The 17,995-nt window shown below is 45.3% G+C and overlaps 1 protein-coding gene across 7 annotated transcripts in view; it reads left to right on the plus strand.

Moving 5' to 3' along the window:
- FOXN3 (forkhead box N3) overlaps positions 1-17,995 on the plus strand; it is a 408,764-nt gene that overhangs the window by 93,966 nt on the left and 296,803 nt on the right. For all 7 annotated transcript variants that reach the window (XM_024736280.1, XM_024736286.1, XM_024736287.1 and 4 more), the window contains one exon: positions 13,381-13,496. The gene's annotated coding sequence lies outside the window, so the exon portion shown is untranslated. The remainder of the gene's footprint in view (positions 1-13,380; positions 13,497-17,995) is intronic.

Here is a 17,995-nt window from a genome sequence, read left to right on the forward strand (position 1 = left end):
CTGTGTAACCCAAAAAAAAAAAAAAAAAAAAAAACAGACCGCAAAATGTTCTTCATTTGTTTTTGGCTGCGTTGTGTCTTAGTTGCGGCACACGGGATCTTTCGTTGCGGCACACAGGCTCTTCGTTGTGGCGTGTGGGCTTCTCTCTAGTTGTGGCGCACAGGCTCTAGGGCACGTGGGCTCTGTAGTTTGCGGCACACGGGCTCTTTCATTGAGGTGAGCCAGCTCAGTAGTTGCGGTGTGCGGGCTTAGTTGCCCCGGCATGTGGAATCTTAGATCCCCGACCAGGGATCAAACCCGTGTTCCCGCGTTGGAAGGCGGGCTCTTTACCGCTGGACCACCAGGGAAGTCCCTGACCCCAAAATGTTCTAATAGGAGTGGTTTACATTCTGATTATGTACATTACTAGTGACTTACTGTATTAAAGACTTTCACTTTCCTTAAGCAGGGAGGATTAGGGTAAAACACTTTTATGTAATTCATTGCATCCTCAGATTAAAAAAGGAAAAGAACACATTTTACAGCTGCCCCAGTGACTAGGTATTAGTGTCCAGTCCTGCAGTGGACATGACCCCATTGAGGGCATGTGAACTGAGCTCCTTATCTTTCATATAAAGATAGAGGAAGTTCATACACACTTAGGACAGCTAGCTGCTCTGTCCCCAATAGAGCAAATGTCACAATGGTAATTTGAGAACGAAAAGGAAAAATTTCCATTCCCAGGAGAATTTTCTTCCCAAATCCTGACTCAGTACCCAAGTGAGCATCTTAAGATTGAGACCTTCCTGGTCAGTTTCTCTTCTCCAAGAGCTGGCCCCAGGGACTCCTCACTGCTGCAGGACAAACAGCAGAGCAGCTGCTCCAGGAAAAAGGCGACCCGCACTTGCTGCCCCGCATCCTTGCAGCTCCAGCCAGGGTACCAGGCTGGTTGGAATGCTTGCTCTCTGCAGAGTGGTTCAGCGGCTCAGGAGCTCTGCCCAGAGGGACAATGTTTGTGTCAGAGCCACAAGTGGATAATAGGGGAGTCCAGGGACCACCTCTAATTCTTTCTTGTCCCTCTTTGCAGCCCGGATGCTGTCCGATCACACTAGCTTGTGCCTGATCTCTTGGGTCAACTTGGCTTCTGGCCTTAAAGGCCGGTCTGGTTTTGGTTTCCCTCTCATAGGGCACTTGGAACAGAGTGAGGCAAGGCACCTGGCCCCTCCTTTTGGATGGGGCTGGGGCCATCCGTTCCAGTCATACTGGATGTACCTTGACCTTGGGCCTTTTCCCCCGCTTACATTAAGAATTGGGTTGTCACAAATGAACTTATTTACCCAAGACTCACAGGCATAGAGAACAGACTCGTGGTTGCCAAAGGGGGTGGGGTGGGGGAGGGATGGAATGGGAGTTTGGGATTAGCAGGTGCAAACTATTATATATAGGGTGGGTAAGCAACAAGGTCCTACTGCATAGCACAGGGAACTATATTCAGTATCCTGTGATAAACCGTAATGGAAAAGAATATGAAAAAGAATATATATATGTGTATAACTGAATCACTTTGCTGTACAGCAGAAATTAACACAACATCAGCTATACTTGAATACAATAATTTTTTTTAAAAGGGCAGCATCAAAAAAAAAAAGATTTGGAGTGTCAGGTGAGTGGTTCTCAGACTTCTGCAGTCTACGCGTTGCTTTGATACAAAAGATATTGGGTTCCTTTTACGCCGTCTGTGCCTACTGCTTCAAAACGCATAGCAGAGCCTCCTGGCTCGAGTGAGTACAAGGTGAGCACTGATCTAGCTGACACCCACAAGCTAAGCTGAACTCAGTACTGCCCGTAAAGTAAATCCATGGGGGAAAAAACAAAGTTAAGCAATACCGAATTCCTTCCCTCCTGTGGAGGCTGGAAACTCAACAGTGCAGAGGGTCCTGTGCAAGGAGAAGAAAACGAGGCCCAGGTAGCAGGCAGTGTGTGCATTCTGGTCTGGTTGAACCGCGAGTTTCCTTGGATGGGTTTTTGAATTCTAAAAAACTGAAAATGAGAAGTGAAAATTCCCTTAAAACACCAGTTCTCTTATCAATTTGCCTAATAACCAGTTCACCAGAAATTCAATTCTGTGTGGAGTGTTTTTCGCGTTTGTTGCCACTATCTCAAAAAAATATTTAATTTAAAAATTAAAATGAAACGTAAACTAAAATTTAAAAACAAGCTGGATGTGCCCTTCATTTACAAACCCTATAACGCCAAAGAGATGGCAAAAAGAAACAAACAGACGAACCAAAGGACATTCCTATGTAAAAACACTCAAAAAGGTTTCAAATTATAGGCAAATTGCTCAACAGGTGACTCGCTTTAGGCTAATTGGTCTAGAGTCAAGGGCATGCAGAAGTTGACACTTTTGTGCTCAGGGACACTTTCTCGGGCCTGTATTCATCTTCTTTCAGACAAAATTCTAATCAACTCTCTTATTTGGTTTCCCAGCCCCTGGCATATTAGATGTGAATCAGAACAGGGAGGGAACAGCCAGAACCAGACCACTTGGTGTGTTCAGAAGGCCCGCTGATACCCTGACAGCCAGGGAGGGGCAGGTGGAGGCCAGAGAAAATGAACATGCAAATACAGGGATGAGAACATTGCCCTAGCGAGGGGCCTTGTCCTGTGTGCTGCCCCGTCTGCCCTCCTGCCTCAAGATTCTCTGGCTTCTGAGGGCACCTCTGTATTAGAATGCACGTAATGCCAGCCAAATCATGAAAAATATTTATAACAGGCTAAATCCCATGTTATCCACTGTGCCCCATTCATTGTTTTCCCATACAATCCATTTTAGAAAGGTTTTCGTCAAAAGGGACCAAATCATTGACTCTTGAATTGGGACATCCATTGGAAGAAACCAGTTTCCCCCGCCCTCTGGGAGAAGCCTCCCCAGAACGCTGCCCCTAAGGGTGCCTTCTGCTACTTCATCAGCTCCCCCAGGCCAAACTAGAACAAATCCAATGGCCTAGAAGATTCCACTCCGAGAAGTCCTCTTTCACCAAAATGACCATGACCAAATGGTGACCAAATCCAGTTCATTCTTTTTTTTTTTTTAGCAGTTAAACTTTTATTTTACTTAAAACAATTTTTATTTACCTTTTTCTTTTTCTTTTCTACAAAAGGCAGATAATGATCGTTGATCTGCAATTGCCATGTTGTGCACTCCCCGAAAGGGGGCAAAGTTGGGAGCTGGGGCGGCAGCTCGGAGGATGCCTTCACCGGCAGGACTAAGGGGGCAGACACCCCGCGGCCCCCTCTCCTGGCCTAGATCATGTCGGTGGTGTTGAAGACCCACTCCATGAACTTGTTCAGCTTGTCGGAGGCACTCTGGACTCTTGCAGCCTCAGGTTGTCCTCTCGAAAGTGCCCAGTTCATTCTTGATGTGCAGGGTGATGTGGGTATGAGGTCGTGAATAGCCCAAATCACCATGAAATCTACTTTGGATTATTTGGTGGCTGCTGGTCCAGAATGGCTTCCTTCCTTAAGGAGACGTATTAGGATTTTCCAGAGAAACAGAACCAACGGTGCATGTGTATGTCTGTGTGTATATCTATATCTATATATCTTTCTATTAAGGAATTGGTTCATGCAATTATGGAGGCTGAGAAGTCCCATGATCTGCTGCCTCTGAGCTGGAGACCCAGGAGAGCTGGTGGGGCAGTTCCAGTCCAAGTCCAAGGGGCTGGGGACCAGGAAAGTTGGTCTAAATTCCAGTCTTAAGTGCAGGAGAAAACCAAAGTCCCGGTTCAGAAATAGGCAGAAGGAGTGAATTCACCCTCACCTGCCATTTGTTCAGTTCAGGCCTCCAGTGGATTAGCTAAGTCCCGCCCACGTTGGGTAGGGCAATCTGCTTCACTCAATCCACAGATTCAAGTCCCATCCAGAAATACCCTCACAGACACACCCAGAATCACATTCAGCCAAGTATTGGGGTACCCTGTGGCCCAGTCAAGTTGACGTGTAAAATTAACCATCACAGGATGCTAACTAATTTATTGCTGCTTCCTGCCGATTCCAATCCCCCTTTCACATCCAAAGCCCAAGGAGCCTCTGCTCGTCTTTCCCCTCCAAGGCCCTCTCTGAGGAGTGGCCAGGATTTAGGGTGGGACACATGGGAAGGAAGAGGGTTCAGGACGTGGGAGCAGGCTGAGAGGATGTGCTTTGGGGGCAGGGGCTGACCTCAGCCTGAAGGCTGACCCATCCCCTTCCACCCTTGGAAGAATATAGGTGGGCGAGGGCCGAGAGGAGCATTGCCTAACTTTAACCACCAGCCACGATTGATGCCCACACCGATTTATCTGATACTTAGTATCTGTCCTTTTATAAGTATTGTTGCTACGGTTACTTAAAGTCCTTTACAAGCCAGTACATTTGTGAGCACACCTAGAGGCAGTGTGGCTCTTGGAAAGAGCATGAGATCAGTTAACGGCAGGCAGAGTTGTGCCTCTGAATGTGTTGACTCCAGGCCAGTCACGGACTTTGGAATCTCAGTGCTCTCCCATAGGAGGTGAGATTGCAGATAATTGCCACACTAATTCGTAGTGTAATCTTGTCATAGTCAGATGAGATGACCTATATGAAAACACTTCATAGTACTCAACAAATAGGGGAGGGTGAAGTAAAGGTAAGAAATGACTGTTTTTTACTGCTGTGACTCTGTTCCTTAAGTTTGTAAGTACTGGTCAGGATTAGTTAAAGAGTCATCACTACCTGCCCTGCTGGTACTCGAAGACTAGACTTTAATATACTGGACTTCTCTTGAGATGGCTTTCAAAAAGTGACATAGTTCTCTGGCCAGTAAAGTGTATATACGTACCTATTTTCTGTTTTGCCTTATCTTACGGGTGCGTCGATCATTATTATCATAGTATGTAGCCAAGAATGATTCAGTTTAGGAAAATAATAGTCAACCTTTGCTGGTCTTTTGTAGGATGGTTTTGCCATAGCCCTTGCAAATAAAGTAGTGGCTTCTTTACAACATGCCGGTTCAGAGTCACGGATCTGCATTTTTGAAGCCTGCCATTGATGGTTCAGTGTGAAAATCGTATTCCAGGGAAACACATCAGCATGTAAATCTAAAGTGTGGCCATTTTCATCTAGATTGAATATTATTAAGTAGCCCAAGGGATAGGCTGTAATTAAGATTTCGAAGAGCTTACTTCTGTTGACTGTGACGAGTAACCCCAGTATTGAAAGTGGCATACCAGTTTGAAGAAGGGGAAGATGGCGCAGCAAGACAGTATCTACATGTTTTGGCTTTTAGGTGTCATGAAAGAATTTGAGTTTTCTTCACCGATCCAAACATTCAATGAGGGCAGCGATTTGAACGTGATGCAAATACGAGAATGTTCAGATTCCAGGGAAATCACATTTCTTTCTGAACGATGGCAGATTTCCACCTTGTTAGTCCCTCACTGATTCTAATACCTTCTTCCATGGGTTTAGGAACAAAGACCAGCTGGGGACAGATGAAGCCCTTGTTGGGGTTTATGCTTTTGCCTAATTAAAACGATTGGATTCACAGCCTGCTAATGCAGCTCTAGTTAGAAGGGAGAACAAGTCTCAGCTTGGATCCGCTTCGGAAAGTTTGCAAAACCTCCCCCTGCCTTTCACAGAACTGGGATGGCACATTTCTGGTAGCGTCTTCATTGTGGTGCAATTCCATGATAACTGTTCTTAGGTGAGATGAGATGTTCACCTTGTTTTGTCCTACGCACACCATTTTAAAAGAAAGAAACAAAGTTCTCCATTTCTCTCAGGAGAAGTTAGTGAAAGGATCCATGCCTATTTGCACCACCTTAAGCAGATACCCAGCAGGCTAGGTTGGCACACAGCTCGTTTCAGCCGTCCGTATTTTCAGGTGTACCATATGTATTTAGTACATCATTTGATAATGCTAAAAAAATATTAAAGCAGTGTGAGACTAAAGGAGAAAGAAGATGAATGTTAGCATTCCCCTGGGGTTCATGGGTGAAGGAATTAACACAGCGTGGCACTCTACCCTAGCTGTGTTTGTTTCCATGGCAACAGCTACGTACATGTTTCAGACTATCTACAGTGACACAGTTGCAGAAATAGTAGCTTGCAGGTTTCTGATATCGCATCAGTGGACAGGCAGCACGTACTATATTAAGTAAGTGTAAAAGAATTTAAAATATAGCTCTGATTCAGATGTATATTAGCTCCGCTAAGCGATGTATTGGGGATTTCGGCATTCCCCTTCCTCATGACAACAAAATCTGGGCAAAGTTGAAAGTTGCAAGATTCCAGTCAAACAATTATCCCTGCTTGGGTAAATATCATCAAATGAAACAAATGTGAGTGAGTTACAAAGGTAAGAAAATGGCTTTTGTAGATGACATATTTCAGAAGGATATTGTCAGTGAAGCTAATTTTTTGGAGGGCGGGTAGTGATGGGTAAGGAACGTAAGCTTTGGTTGAAAATAGCTGAGTCTTAAAGCAAATCAATGTGCACCAGAATCTTTAACTGCTGCTGAGTTTATGGTAACTAAGGTATTTGAATGTATCATTCTAAAATTGCTTTTATATAAAAATGGTCAGGTGAGGAGCGGAGAGGCTGACTGGGTATATGCAGTTAAAGAGAAATTGGGGCTCCGTTGTCTTTCTGAATGCTTCTGTAAATATCTCCCTTCTCGCCAGGATGACCCTGGTTTGTCTTTCACATTCGCTGCTACTTTTTGGTACCATTTACTGTCCTGTGTGTTTGCATTATGCCGCCCCGTTGTAGCCTGAGAAGACTTGAGTGTTGGTTAGAGAGCACCCAAGTAAAGATGATAGACTTTGTAAGTGTGTGACTTTGCGATCAAATTGTACAGCAATTTAGGAAGAGAACTGTTCAAATGAGTATTTAGTTACAGGCTAGACCTCTGCTTGTGAATAGTAGCCTAGGTATTAGGTTAATGGATTTTGATGGGCACATTATGATTGCGGGAGCTTTCAAGTATGTTGTAGTTCAATTTATACTGAGGTTTTCATGTCAGAATATTTTTATTTATGCCCATGATTCAACGTAAGCCTGCATTTACCTTACAGTTTTATTATTTATGTATCAGGAAAGAGAATGTAAAATGGCATGGTAATTTAAGCTAATCTATTCACTTGAGGAGGATTTGTTTTCTGACCGTAGGTGGACTTTTACAAAAAGTGGTATGAGAGACGCAGCTCTTGTATGTGTGAGACTGTTTTTTATGTGCACAGGGAACTGTCTCCCACGTCTACTGCACACTGTTCTTCACAGCAATTATTTGATTGAATGTTCAGAGAACACCTATGGGAGGAGGGGCTTCGGGAGCTTCCTGCACACCTGGGGGTGTGGGGGGCTGGGAGAGATTTGGGGTTGTGAGTCAGGGATGGAACCCTAGAATGTTTGACGTCCTCGTGGATAGATACGATTTGCCTTCTAAATAAGGTGATCCAAAGTGAAACTAGTGTTGAAACCTCCCAGCAATGCCCATCCGTAGCCTGAGCCACCCAGAGACGGGAAGTGAAGTCTGTGTCTTCTAAGGGGAATTTTTGTTTTTGTTTTTTTTATGGTGGCTCATACTAAAGGCAGCTCCTTTCTCAGACGGGGAGCCCCTCTGCCTATTCTCACACTCATCTCTGTAGTTTCGGGACCCCGGCCCATCTTTGGGGCCGACGGGAGGGCAGGCTTGCAGACCCCCTCCCCCATGGCCTGAGCTGCCCGGCGGGCCCTGGGTATCCTGGTGGGCAGCCTCTCTCTGTGACAGCTGCAGGAAGCCACCTGTGCTTGGTCTCCCGAGGCAGAGAAACCAAATACTATTGGTGTGAGGGTTTCCTTGATGTTCTGCTATTACATTTGAGGGGCCCTGGAAGCCTTGGGTTCATTACCCTTGAGCTCTGAAACTGGAAATCAAAAATGTGCCAATGAACTACTTTGGATGATACTTCAACTTTTGCCTGTTTGGGGAGTGCAAGCCCTTCCAGCTGTTGATACGCTTGTATATATTTTTTTCATCGTCCCAAAGTACTTTCCATTGTAAAAAAAAAAAATCTCCAGAGGACACCAGTCTAAGCCATGGTATGTTAACTCTTTCGTAAAAATAGAAAAACACATAAACCAAAACTTAAAGCCCTAGGCGGCACCAGTCATTCAAATGTAAAATCCTGGCAGTGCTTGTAGGAAACTCAGTTGCTACCATCTGAAGAGCCAGGAAGTTGATTTGGAAAAAAGTAAATTTGAGGGATTCCCAAATAGTGGCAGCATGAAATGAATAAGAGAAAAATGAAGGTACAGACTGATCTTATTACCAATCGTAAATGGTAATAGAATTGCCAGAATAAACTTTCTGGGCATAGCTCATTTAGAGTCTCCACTGCCTGGTTGTTTCTGAAGGTTCTTAGTGGTCACAGGGTAAGAGCCAATCCCCAGGCTGGTGTCCAGGGCTTTCCACCATTAGTCCCTTTCCAGCCTTCTCTGTCACTAGGTCTCTTTCTTGAGCATCCCGGGGCCTGCCCTAGGGTAATAAATACTATATCCTGGCCTCGTGGGGGAAGTTTCTAGGCCTTTGCTCTTGCTGCTGTCTCTGCCCGGATTCCTTTCCTCCCACTTTCCTGGCTTCAATTCCAATTCCTCCAAAAAACCTTACAGATCTCCCCCTGTCACCCTCCCTGGGATGACTTTTCCATCCTTTCCATCATGCTCCCATAGCAGTTGGTCTTCAAATTATAGCACTTATTTTACTATATTAGGATGAGTTGTATCTTTTCTGAACTGTGATGTAAATGTATCAAAGACACAGGACCGGGCTTCCCTGGTGGTGCAGTGGTTGAGAGTCTGCCTGCCGATGCAGGGGACACGGGTTCGTGTCCCGGTCCGGGAGGATCCCACATGCCGTGGAGCGGCTGGGCCCGTGAGCCATGGCTGCTGAGCCTGCATGTCTGGAACCTGTACTCCGCAACGGGAGAGGCCAGAACAGTGAGAGGCCCCTGTACCGCAAAAAAAAAAAAAAAAAAAAAAGACACAGGACCCTGATTTACGTACTTCTGTAGCTTTTGCCATACCTAGAACAGTACTTCAAACTTGTTTTTCATTGAATTCTTAAACACTTGCAAAGGTATACATCATTGAACAGTCTTCTGCTCAAAGACAGACTGTTAGATACTGAGATTCCTAAGTCTATGTCTGTCACAGAACCAAGCATCATGACCAATTCAGCTACTATCGGATGTTTCCAAACTTCTGGCTGTTTGGCATCATCTAAACACGGAAGCCAGGTGAATGGCTGATATTCTTTTCATCTTCATGGAATCAAAGATTTTAGAGCCAGAAGGAACTTTAGGGAGCTAAAATCATATTACAGAGGAGAGAATTGTGAACTTGAACCGGTAAGTGACTCTTCCGAAGCCACGTGGTTGTTTAGTGACCCAGGTGTGTGGATCCAGCCGGTAATATCTCTCCGTGGTCCTGCCTCCTGAGCCTTCCTGGCTGTGGCCTTGGGTTCCACTGAAGATATAACCAGTCAATTTCCTTTCTGCCCCGCTTTGGGATTGGCTGGCCTTCTGTCTATACACACCGTCATCCAACAATAATTCCATTAACCACTCTTTGCTCGAGGCTGATATCACTGGGATAGAATTAAAAACAAAAGAGAACTGAGAGTTGAACTCAGGGGGACTGAGAGCAATGCTAACAGTTCATTAGCCATCGCCTTGCTAAAGCTACGGCAGCTGCTGGATTCAGTCAAGTTCAGAGCCTTAAAAAGAGTGGAAAAAAGAAAGCACATAGTTTCCAGCGCCTGGGTACTGCACAGCCGTCCAGCTGGGTGTAGCACCATGGCAAAAAGATCTGTTCAGTTTCAGAAATACAAGACCCCATGCTTGCACACAGGGAGGGGACTGTAGCTGCAACTGGGCCTGATTCGGCATTACTTCTGCCTGCAGTTCTATCAGACACAGCTCCTATGGGAAGTCCATTAGTATCTAAAGAAAGAACCAACCCTCCAAGTTGACATAAGGAGCAGGGCTTGTGTGTGTGTGTGTGTGTGTGTGTGTGTGTGTGTGTCTGTGTGTGTGTTTAAAGGCCTGTGTCTAAGGTCGACAGGCTTTTCAAGAGAAACTCTTGGTTTTCTATGTAAACGGTGTACTTCCTCTGGTCCAGAGTTAGCCTGTTAAGGGAATGAAGCACAATTCAGGTTTCTGAGTTGGAAGCCTGATTAATCTTTCTGCCAGTTACATACGGAAATAAATTAGTAAATGGTCCATCTGGGACTAAACTACTGCAGAGATGATAAATTATCGCCATCATATGTCTGTGTTGCTGCAGACTGAGTCGTGCTCACCAGGAGCTGCTGAAAGATATCTGGATGCTCTAGCGAGGTCAGAGGAATAAAAGTTAAAAAAAAAAAATTAGAAGTAAAAAATTTACCTTGAAATGTTTCTTGGGAGGACAGTTTGGTTGGTTCCAAGTTTGTGCCTTAGAACTGCTCTATCTGCAAATATTTAAAAGGAGAGTCTGGGCATAAGAAATATTTTACTTTTATATTTTCAAAGGCCAATACAGTAACAAGTATTGATTAGTACCCAAATGTCTCAGTGAGTAGGATAGTATAATTATATATACAATAAAAATATACCCCTGTGTAATATTGCACCTTATAACTTTCAGAGCAACTTCTTGTCTGTTTTCTTATTTAAATTTCAAAGGTGGGACAAGTCAGTGTCTCTAATTCTTTTTTTTTTTTGCGGTACGCGGGCCTCTCACTGTTGTGGCCTCTCCCGTTGCGGAGCACAGGCTCCGGACGCGCAGGCTCAGTGACCATGGCTCACGGGCCCAGCTGCTCCGTGGCATGTGGGATCTTCCCGGACCAGGGCACGAACCCGTGTCCCCTGCATCGGCAGGCGGACTGTCAACCACTGCGCTACCAGGGAAGCCCTCTAATTCTTGATGGATGAAAAACTGAGGTTTAGGAAGTTGAGTGCCTTGCCCTTAATGACACAGATGGCTAAATGGCAGAACGGATTCGGAATCCAGCTTCATTTCCATCAGAGCCTTGCATGACATCAAAAACATTTTCAGTTGTTCATCATTCATCTAGTAGCACCAGGAAATGAAGCCTTCTATTTCTGTCAGTTTTCTAGAAGCAAAAGCCATACCTTCTTGATCATGAAAAGTAGTTTTTTCTCTAATTAGAAGCGTTGAGTATTAGTTTAACTTTTTTAGGGCATGTTTTAATTTTTTTCATTGAGGTGTGATTGACATAAAATTTTATTAGTTTCAGGTGTACCACAATGATTCAATATTTGTATACGTTGCAAAATGATTACCGCAATAAGTCGAGTTGACATCTGCCACCTTACATAGTTACAAAAAATTTTTTTTTTCTTGTGATGAGAACTTTTAAGATCTACTCTCTTGGCAACTTTCAAATATGCAATACGGTCTTATTAACTATAGTCATCCTGTATCTCCACGACTTACTTTATAACTGGAAGTCTGTACCCTTTGATCCACTTTATAACTGGAAGTCTGTACCCTTTGATCCCTACACCCATCTCTCCCAGTCCCTGGTTTAACTTTTCCTTTTGACTGAGGCACACCCCTCTCCACTTGACTTATTTTATAAAGCTAAAACCATCAGTGCCTTCAGGGGCTTTTTAGGGGTGGTAACATTTTGCCCCTTTGCAGAACGGCCCGAGGCTACTGTGACATCCAGGTTCTTATGCCTGCTTTGAAATTTTCTTTTGTGTCTTTCTCCAGGGCAAACCTTCAGCAGTTAATCCTTGAAGCAGCTGAGGTGCTCCCCTCTAGAAAAAGCAGTTCAAAACGTACAGAAAAGCAGACTAGACTTAGAAATTATTAAATCACCTGGTTTATCAGACGTCAGTTTCTAAACATAAGCCATAGGTGCTTCCAAATAGTCTTCATACAAGAAAGAGAAGCAACGGCCCCTAGTATTTACGTGTCTGTGCTTGGCAGTGACCTTGTCTCACCGAGATCACCTCCAAGTTTCTCACGTATCAGCCAGACCTGGTTCCTCCATGTACCTGAATAGCCCTCATGCTTTCTCACCTCTGGGCCTTTGCTTCAGCTTTTCCCTATTCCCGCCTGTCAAAATCCTGTGCAGATCTCAAGTCCCATTACTATTGTCTTGATGCTTTCCCTTACCTGCCTCCCCACAGCAATCAGAAGCAAATGTCTCCTTTGAAAACTTCTAACTCTTTGTTAGAGAAAATAACACGGTCTGTATTTGAGTTGCCTGTATACCTGTTTTATCTCCCACAGAGGACAATACATTTCTCAAGGGCAGGGATTTCATCGTCTTCTCTCTCTGACCCTTCTTCCTTCCCCAGTCCCTCGCCCAATACTTGGCCCTTAATGGAAGCTTAACATGCAGTAGAGTAGGGTAATTTTATTTTTTAACAATGGACTCAATGTCTTTGGATGGGTGGATAAATTAATGATTTAAGATGTATCAGTATCACTTGGAGGGCTTGTTAAAACAGATCCCTGAGCCCCACCTCCAAATATTCAGATTTAGTAGATCTTCGGTAGGGCCAAGAATCTGCGTTTCCAACAAATTCTCAGGTGACACCGATGCTGCCCTTCCAGGGACCACAGTTTGAGAACCACTGATAGAATGAATTTGTTTCCTAACATTCTCACACTAAAGCTCACAGACTCACACCATTCTTTTCATTAGAGAGCCTATTGCTGTGTCTTCCTTGATGTGTAGGTCAAAAAAGTATCTTCCATTAGAAATTATGATGCCGTCTATCCTGTGTACCAACTTTTCTATTTTGTAAGATTATAGGTTAACCATATCCTCCAAACTTGTAGCCCATTTAGTGAGCTTTAGCTTGATGGCATCTTTTTCTCCAGGAATAGAGCCAGCGTAATTTTATTTTACAACAACAGACTAGGGAGTCATTGACTTTGCAGCCTGTATACCTGGTCTACCTGGAGGATCAAGGCTGGTTCTCATGGTGGAAGGCCGGCCTTGAAGGCTTGCTGGCGCTCTGATGTTTTTCCTTTATATAGACAAGTGTTTCAGTGGCAGCTGAAGTAAAGTAAAATGATCTCACAAATGTCTCGATGGCAGCTAGAGTAAAATAAGATAATCTCATAATATCTATGGCATGTATTTTCAAATCTCTGGGTCCTTTTATGCCCCATGAGGCAGTTTCAAGAACACTCCATCACGAAAGACCCAGTGCTTCAATAACTTTCCAAGAAATAAAGAGGTACCGTTGCAATTGACTTTTTCGCTGAAGTATGTCATGTTTTAGAGAGTCAGGCCAGAGGTGACATCCACCGTGGTTGAGAAGGTTCTCTCTCCTCCTCTGCTCTAATCCCGTCGTCCTTCTGCTCCTCTCCACCAGCCACTAGACGCATCATCTCCTAGAAGACCAGCGTTCCCGTGATCATGGAGGCCTCTCTGTCCTTTCTGTGACTGGAGCAATGCTGACCTCGGTTTCCTGGACCCATTCTGACTCAGGTAACCAAGCTTTGCCTTCCCCAGCTGGCTTACACCTCATGGAGATTGCACTGAATAAATGAAATACCAAAGCTATATTTAAATGCAAATGCCAAATTGATTGTTTCTCCAGCAATTGATATCCTCCCCCTCTTCCTCCGCGTCTTGGCGTCTTCTTTTTTTTTTTGCGGTTCTCGGGCCTCTCACTGTTGTGGCATCTCCCGTTGCAGAGCACAGGCTCCGGACGCAGGCTCAGCGGCCATGGCTCACGGGCCCAGCCGCTGTGCGGCATGTGGGATCTTCCCAGACCGGGGCATGAGCCTGTGTCTCCTGCATCGGCAGGCGGACTCTCAACCACTGCGCCACCAGGGAAGCCCCCTCCGCGTCTTATTTTTTATTTTTTTTTCCCTGCGTCTTCTTAATGATCAATTTATACAGCTGATCAGACTGACAATGGGGTCAGTGAATTTAGGCATTAAGTTAATGAGAATGAGTCACACCTTTATTTAAAATTTTGGTGTGTGTCATAGACACAAAGCAACAGGAACTTTGCTGGGAATTTTTGTATAGCAACTAGCCTCTGCCGTACGTAGTTTCTCTAAGTCATTTTCTTTCCCATAATACTATATTTCTTTTTATAAATTTATTTATTTACGGCTGTGTTGGGTCTTCGTTGCTGTGCGCAGGTTCTCATTGCGGTGGCTTCTGTTGTTGCGGAGCACGGGCTCTAGGCACGCAGGCTTCAGTAGCTGTGGTTCGAAGGCTGCAGAGCGCAGGCTCAGTAGTTGTGGCGCACGGGCTTAGTTGCTCCGCGGCATGCGGGATCCTCCCGGACCAGGGATCGAACCCGTGTCTCCTGCGTTGGCAGGCGGACTTTCAACCACTGCGCCACCAGGGAAGCCCCTATATTTCTTTTGAATTGTATTAATCTTTCTAATGTTGGACCTTTTAATTGAGTTTAATAAGTATTATTGAGTATCTGTTATGTGTTCTCAGGGCAGATGGGGATAAAAAACTATAAGACGTATAAAAACATAAGATACATCCTCATGCAGCTCAGACCTTAGCAAAGGAGCCACGACCCACTCATAAGAAAATGGCAGATGGCGCTCAGCTTCCGGCCAGAGCCGTGCGCTATGGTAGCTCTCTGGTTCAGGGAATTAAGAGACTTTGAGGATTGGGATTGAAATAATCGGAGAGTTCATGGAAGAGGGAGGGCTGAAGGCGGGCTTGGTCACTGTGGATCATTCAGCCAAGAGGGGAGAGAAGCAGCCTGGTCTGGCCTGGAAGGCGGGAATGAGCCTGCCATGAGCCTAGCCAGTGAGGACCACACAGGGCTTGGAGGGCCCTGAGCCTCTATCCCAGCCAGAGCCAGGCTCCTCCTCGGGGCCTGGGTCCCTTAAGGTTCCCCTGGGGACACGCTACCTGCTCTGTTACAGAGTCACCTTGGCTGACGGCTTCCTTCAGGGGACCCTAGTCTGTGGTGCCCCAGCCCTGGCTTGGCTGCTACCTGGCTGGTCTTCTGCTTCCTTGGGCTTGCCCATACCTGGCCTCTGCCTCTCTACCTGATTGTTCATTCTTACATACCTGCCCCCCTCCCCTCTACACTCTGCCTGGCGGGTGTGGCTTGACAGGGCCCGGGGATGAACCAGGTGCTGTGTGAGGTCAGTATCTGGTGATTCACAATGGGTGACTCTGAGCTGAGAAGTGGAGTGGAAGGGTAGGAGGAAGAAGCCAGGAACGTGAGTTTGTACGTTGATGTCAAGAGTGTATCAAGAGTTCTGAAAACCAGAATTCAGGGAGGGCCTCAAGGCTGAAGCTGGGGCCATAGTCAGGGATGGGAGCCCAGTGTGCTGATTCACCTTGCAATGGCCCAGCAAATCCTGCCCACACCTAGCTCTTTTGGATAAAGCAGTGGCGACATTCCTGCCCTGGGCCTTGAGGGTGCTGCTGAGGCTCGCCGGCCGAGGCTCCCGCCCATCCCGTCAGGTCTGCGTGGCCACACACCACCTGCCTTAGCGTGCACCAGTGCTTCTGGAATTGAGGCCTGGCTCATCCAGGAGCTCAGGCCTTCCTGGAGTCAGAGCCCTGGATCACCAGCCACCAGGAAGTGGAAGGACTAGAATAACAGTATTCGTGTTCCCCTCCCACAGAAGCGACTGCCTAATCTGTTGTTGCCCTGCCTCTTCTAAGCCTGGGGTGGGTTAACTACGGCCCGCCGGCCAGGCATGGCCCACTGCTTGTTTGGGGTGGACAAGCTGAGATGGTTTTCACATTTTAAAATGACTGGAAAAAATTAAAAGAAGAATAGTATATTTTGCCTCGTAGAGATGATATAGAATTTAGATTTCAATGTCCCTAAATTAAGTTTTACTGGAACATAGTCATGTTTATTTATTTCCAGATTGTCTATACCAGCTTTTGCGCTACAAGGGCAGAGTTGAATAGGTGCGTCGGAAACCATAAAGTATTTACTTTCCGACCCTTTACAGAAAAAATTTTGCTATCCTCTGGCCTAGGCAATTGATTGACACAAGTGTTTGCAAAATTTGAGGTGTGGAACTTTTTCCCTCATAAAGAAAATAGGATTGAAGGGTGAGTAGGATTTAAATAAGCAAGAGAGGAATTTTCTAGATTGAGATAGAGAATTGGTCATAGTCTAGTTGGATTTTTCTGTTCATCTATTTAACTTTCAGTTAAAGCTAGATATGACATAGAGGCTATTTCATTTCAGGAATCTAATTATTAGGGTCGTCTTTAAAATGAGGCATCCAGGCTTCTCAGGTTAACGTAAATGTTGGAACAAATCAGCACCAAATTAAAATATAGCCTGCATTTTGGAACTTTCTTCTTTTTACTTGGCACTGGGTGTGAACTATTTTGTTTTAAACCAGAAAAGCATTTTGTTTTAAATCAAGTAAGCATTGAAGGTTTGCCATGAGTAAGCTATGGCATTTAATCTTGGCAGCATTTTCCCAGTCTGGTGGGGACTTTTGATACTGTTGAGTGAAAACTGGTGAAAGTTGGAGATGCGGGTTCTAATCGTACTAGCTAGCTGAGCCAGGGCAGGCTGTGGGATACTAGGGTAAAAAGTACACTCCAAATCTCAGGGTTTAGTACAATAAAAGTGTATTTCTCACTCACCCAGAGTTGGATTGCACGAGTGGCTTTGCCGCCTCCCCCATCCTGTGACACCTACGTCTCAAACTGTGGCTTCCTGGTTGCTTCAATATGTGAAAAAGAGTTGAGAACACACACCCATTCTTAGGTGCCTTAGACCAGAAGTGACTCAGACCGATTCCACATCCACAGTCCATTGGCCAGAACTAGTCACGTGACCCTGTCTCGTTGCTGGGAGGGTAGGAAGTAGGGAGCAGCGTGAGGTACGTTTGGGGTTCCCACTGCCCCTGCAACACTGTATCACTGTGGGAAAGCCCAAACTTCTATCTGTGCTTTTGTCCGCTCGTGATTAAAGGGTAAGTAACCCAGACCTGCATTTTTTCACACAGTTTATGAAAGGCTTAAAAAGATGTATGAAAGATCTCTAAAAGGTATAACGAGTTGTAAAATATGTAAGATATAATCGTTACCTAACTTTACCGGGTCTTGAATGGTGATGGGCTGGAGTTGGGATAGTCACACATGCCCCAGTGTGCCTGGAAGCATCCTAGCCATTTGCCAGTTGACCCAACAGAATTATAATACAGCCCTTCCTTTCACACCTGGAAATACGCTGGTATGGACAATGCATGACATGCTCACCCCAGCTTCACCCCACTGGTCATCCTTGAAGATTAATGTTAGCTGCTGTTTATTGAGCCTCTTCCAGAGGTCACGCTGTCCTCAGCTTCTGCCTGCCTTCTTTTCATTTAACTCCCCAAACAAACTTGTGAAGTAGGTACCGGTAATCTCATTTTAAGACGAGGTAACAGATGCAGAAAGGTTTAAATTGTGCATGATCACAGCTAGAGAGTGGTACCACTTTGCTTTGAACCCAGCTCTTTCTTGCTCTTTCCAGCTCTTGCACGTGACTGCCTCACTCATCCTTTACCAGGATTGTGCCCTTGACCACGTGGGGCACCCCTTCCCTGACACCGGCTTGGGAATCTGTTCCCAGACCACACACGGGGAGAAGGGTACAGCTCTGAGTGGTGAGTCCAGCCCTTTTTGACCCCGATGAGAAGACAAGTCTTGGAATCATGAAGGGGTTCTCCGGAGCCAGCAGTTAACAGGTTCAGGGTGGCAAGCTCTGCTTCTGACTTTCACTTGGTCCCTTTCTGCCTGCTTCCCTAATGTTGACAACTGCAGCTCGTTTTAAAAATGGGCACCACCTTTATATACAGGGAGAAAAGATTTTATTTTGAAATCTAGGGTGGAGTGGAACTCCAGCCAGTGAAGACTTGCCATGTGCTGTGCGTTGATCCAAACAGGCATCTTCCCAACTTAACAGTGAGTAGAAACTGAGCTCCATTTTCAGGAAGTTTGTTTATTAAAAAAAAAAAAAAAAAAAAAAAAAAAAA

This window comes from Neophocaena asiaeorientalis, unplaced genomic scaffold (assembly GCF_003031525.2).
Source record: "Neophocaena asiaeorientalis asiaeorientalis breed wild unplaced genomic scaffold, Neophocaena_asiaeorientalis_V1.1 scaffold152, whole genome shotgun sequence".
Lineage (NCBI taxonomy): Eukaryota > Metazoa > Chordata > Mammalia > Artiodactyla > Phocoenidae > Neophocaena > Neophocaena asiaeorientalis.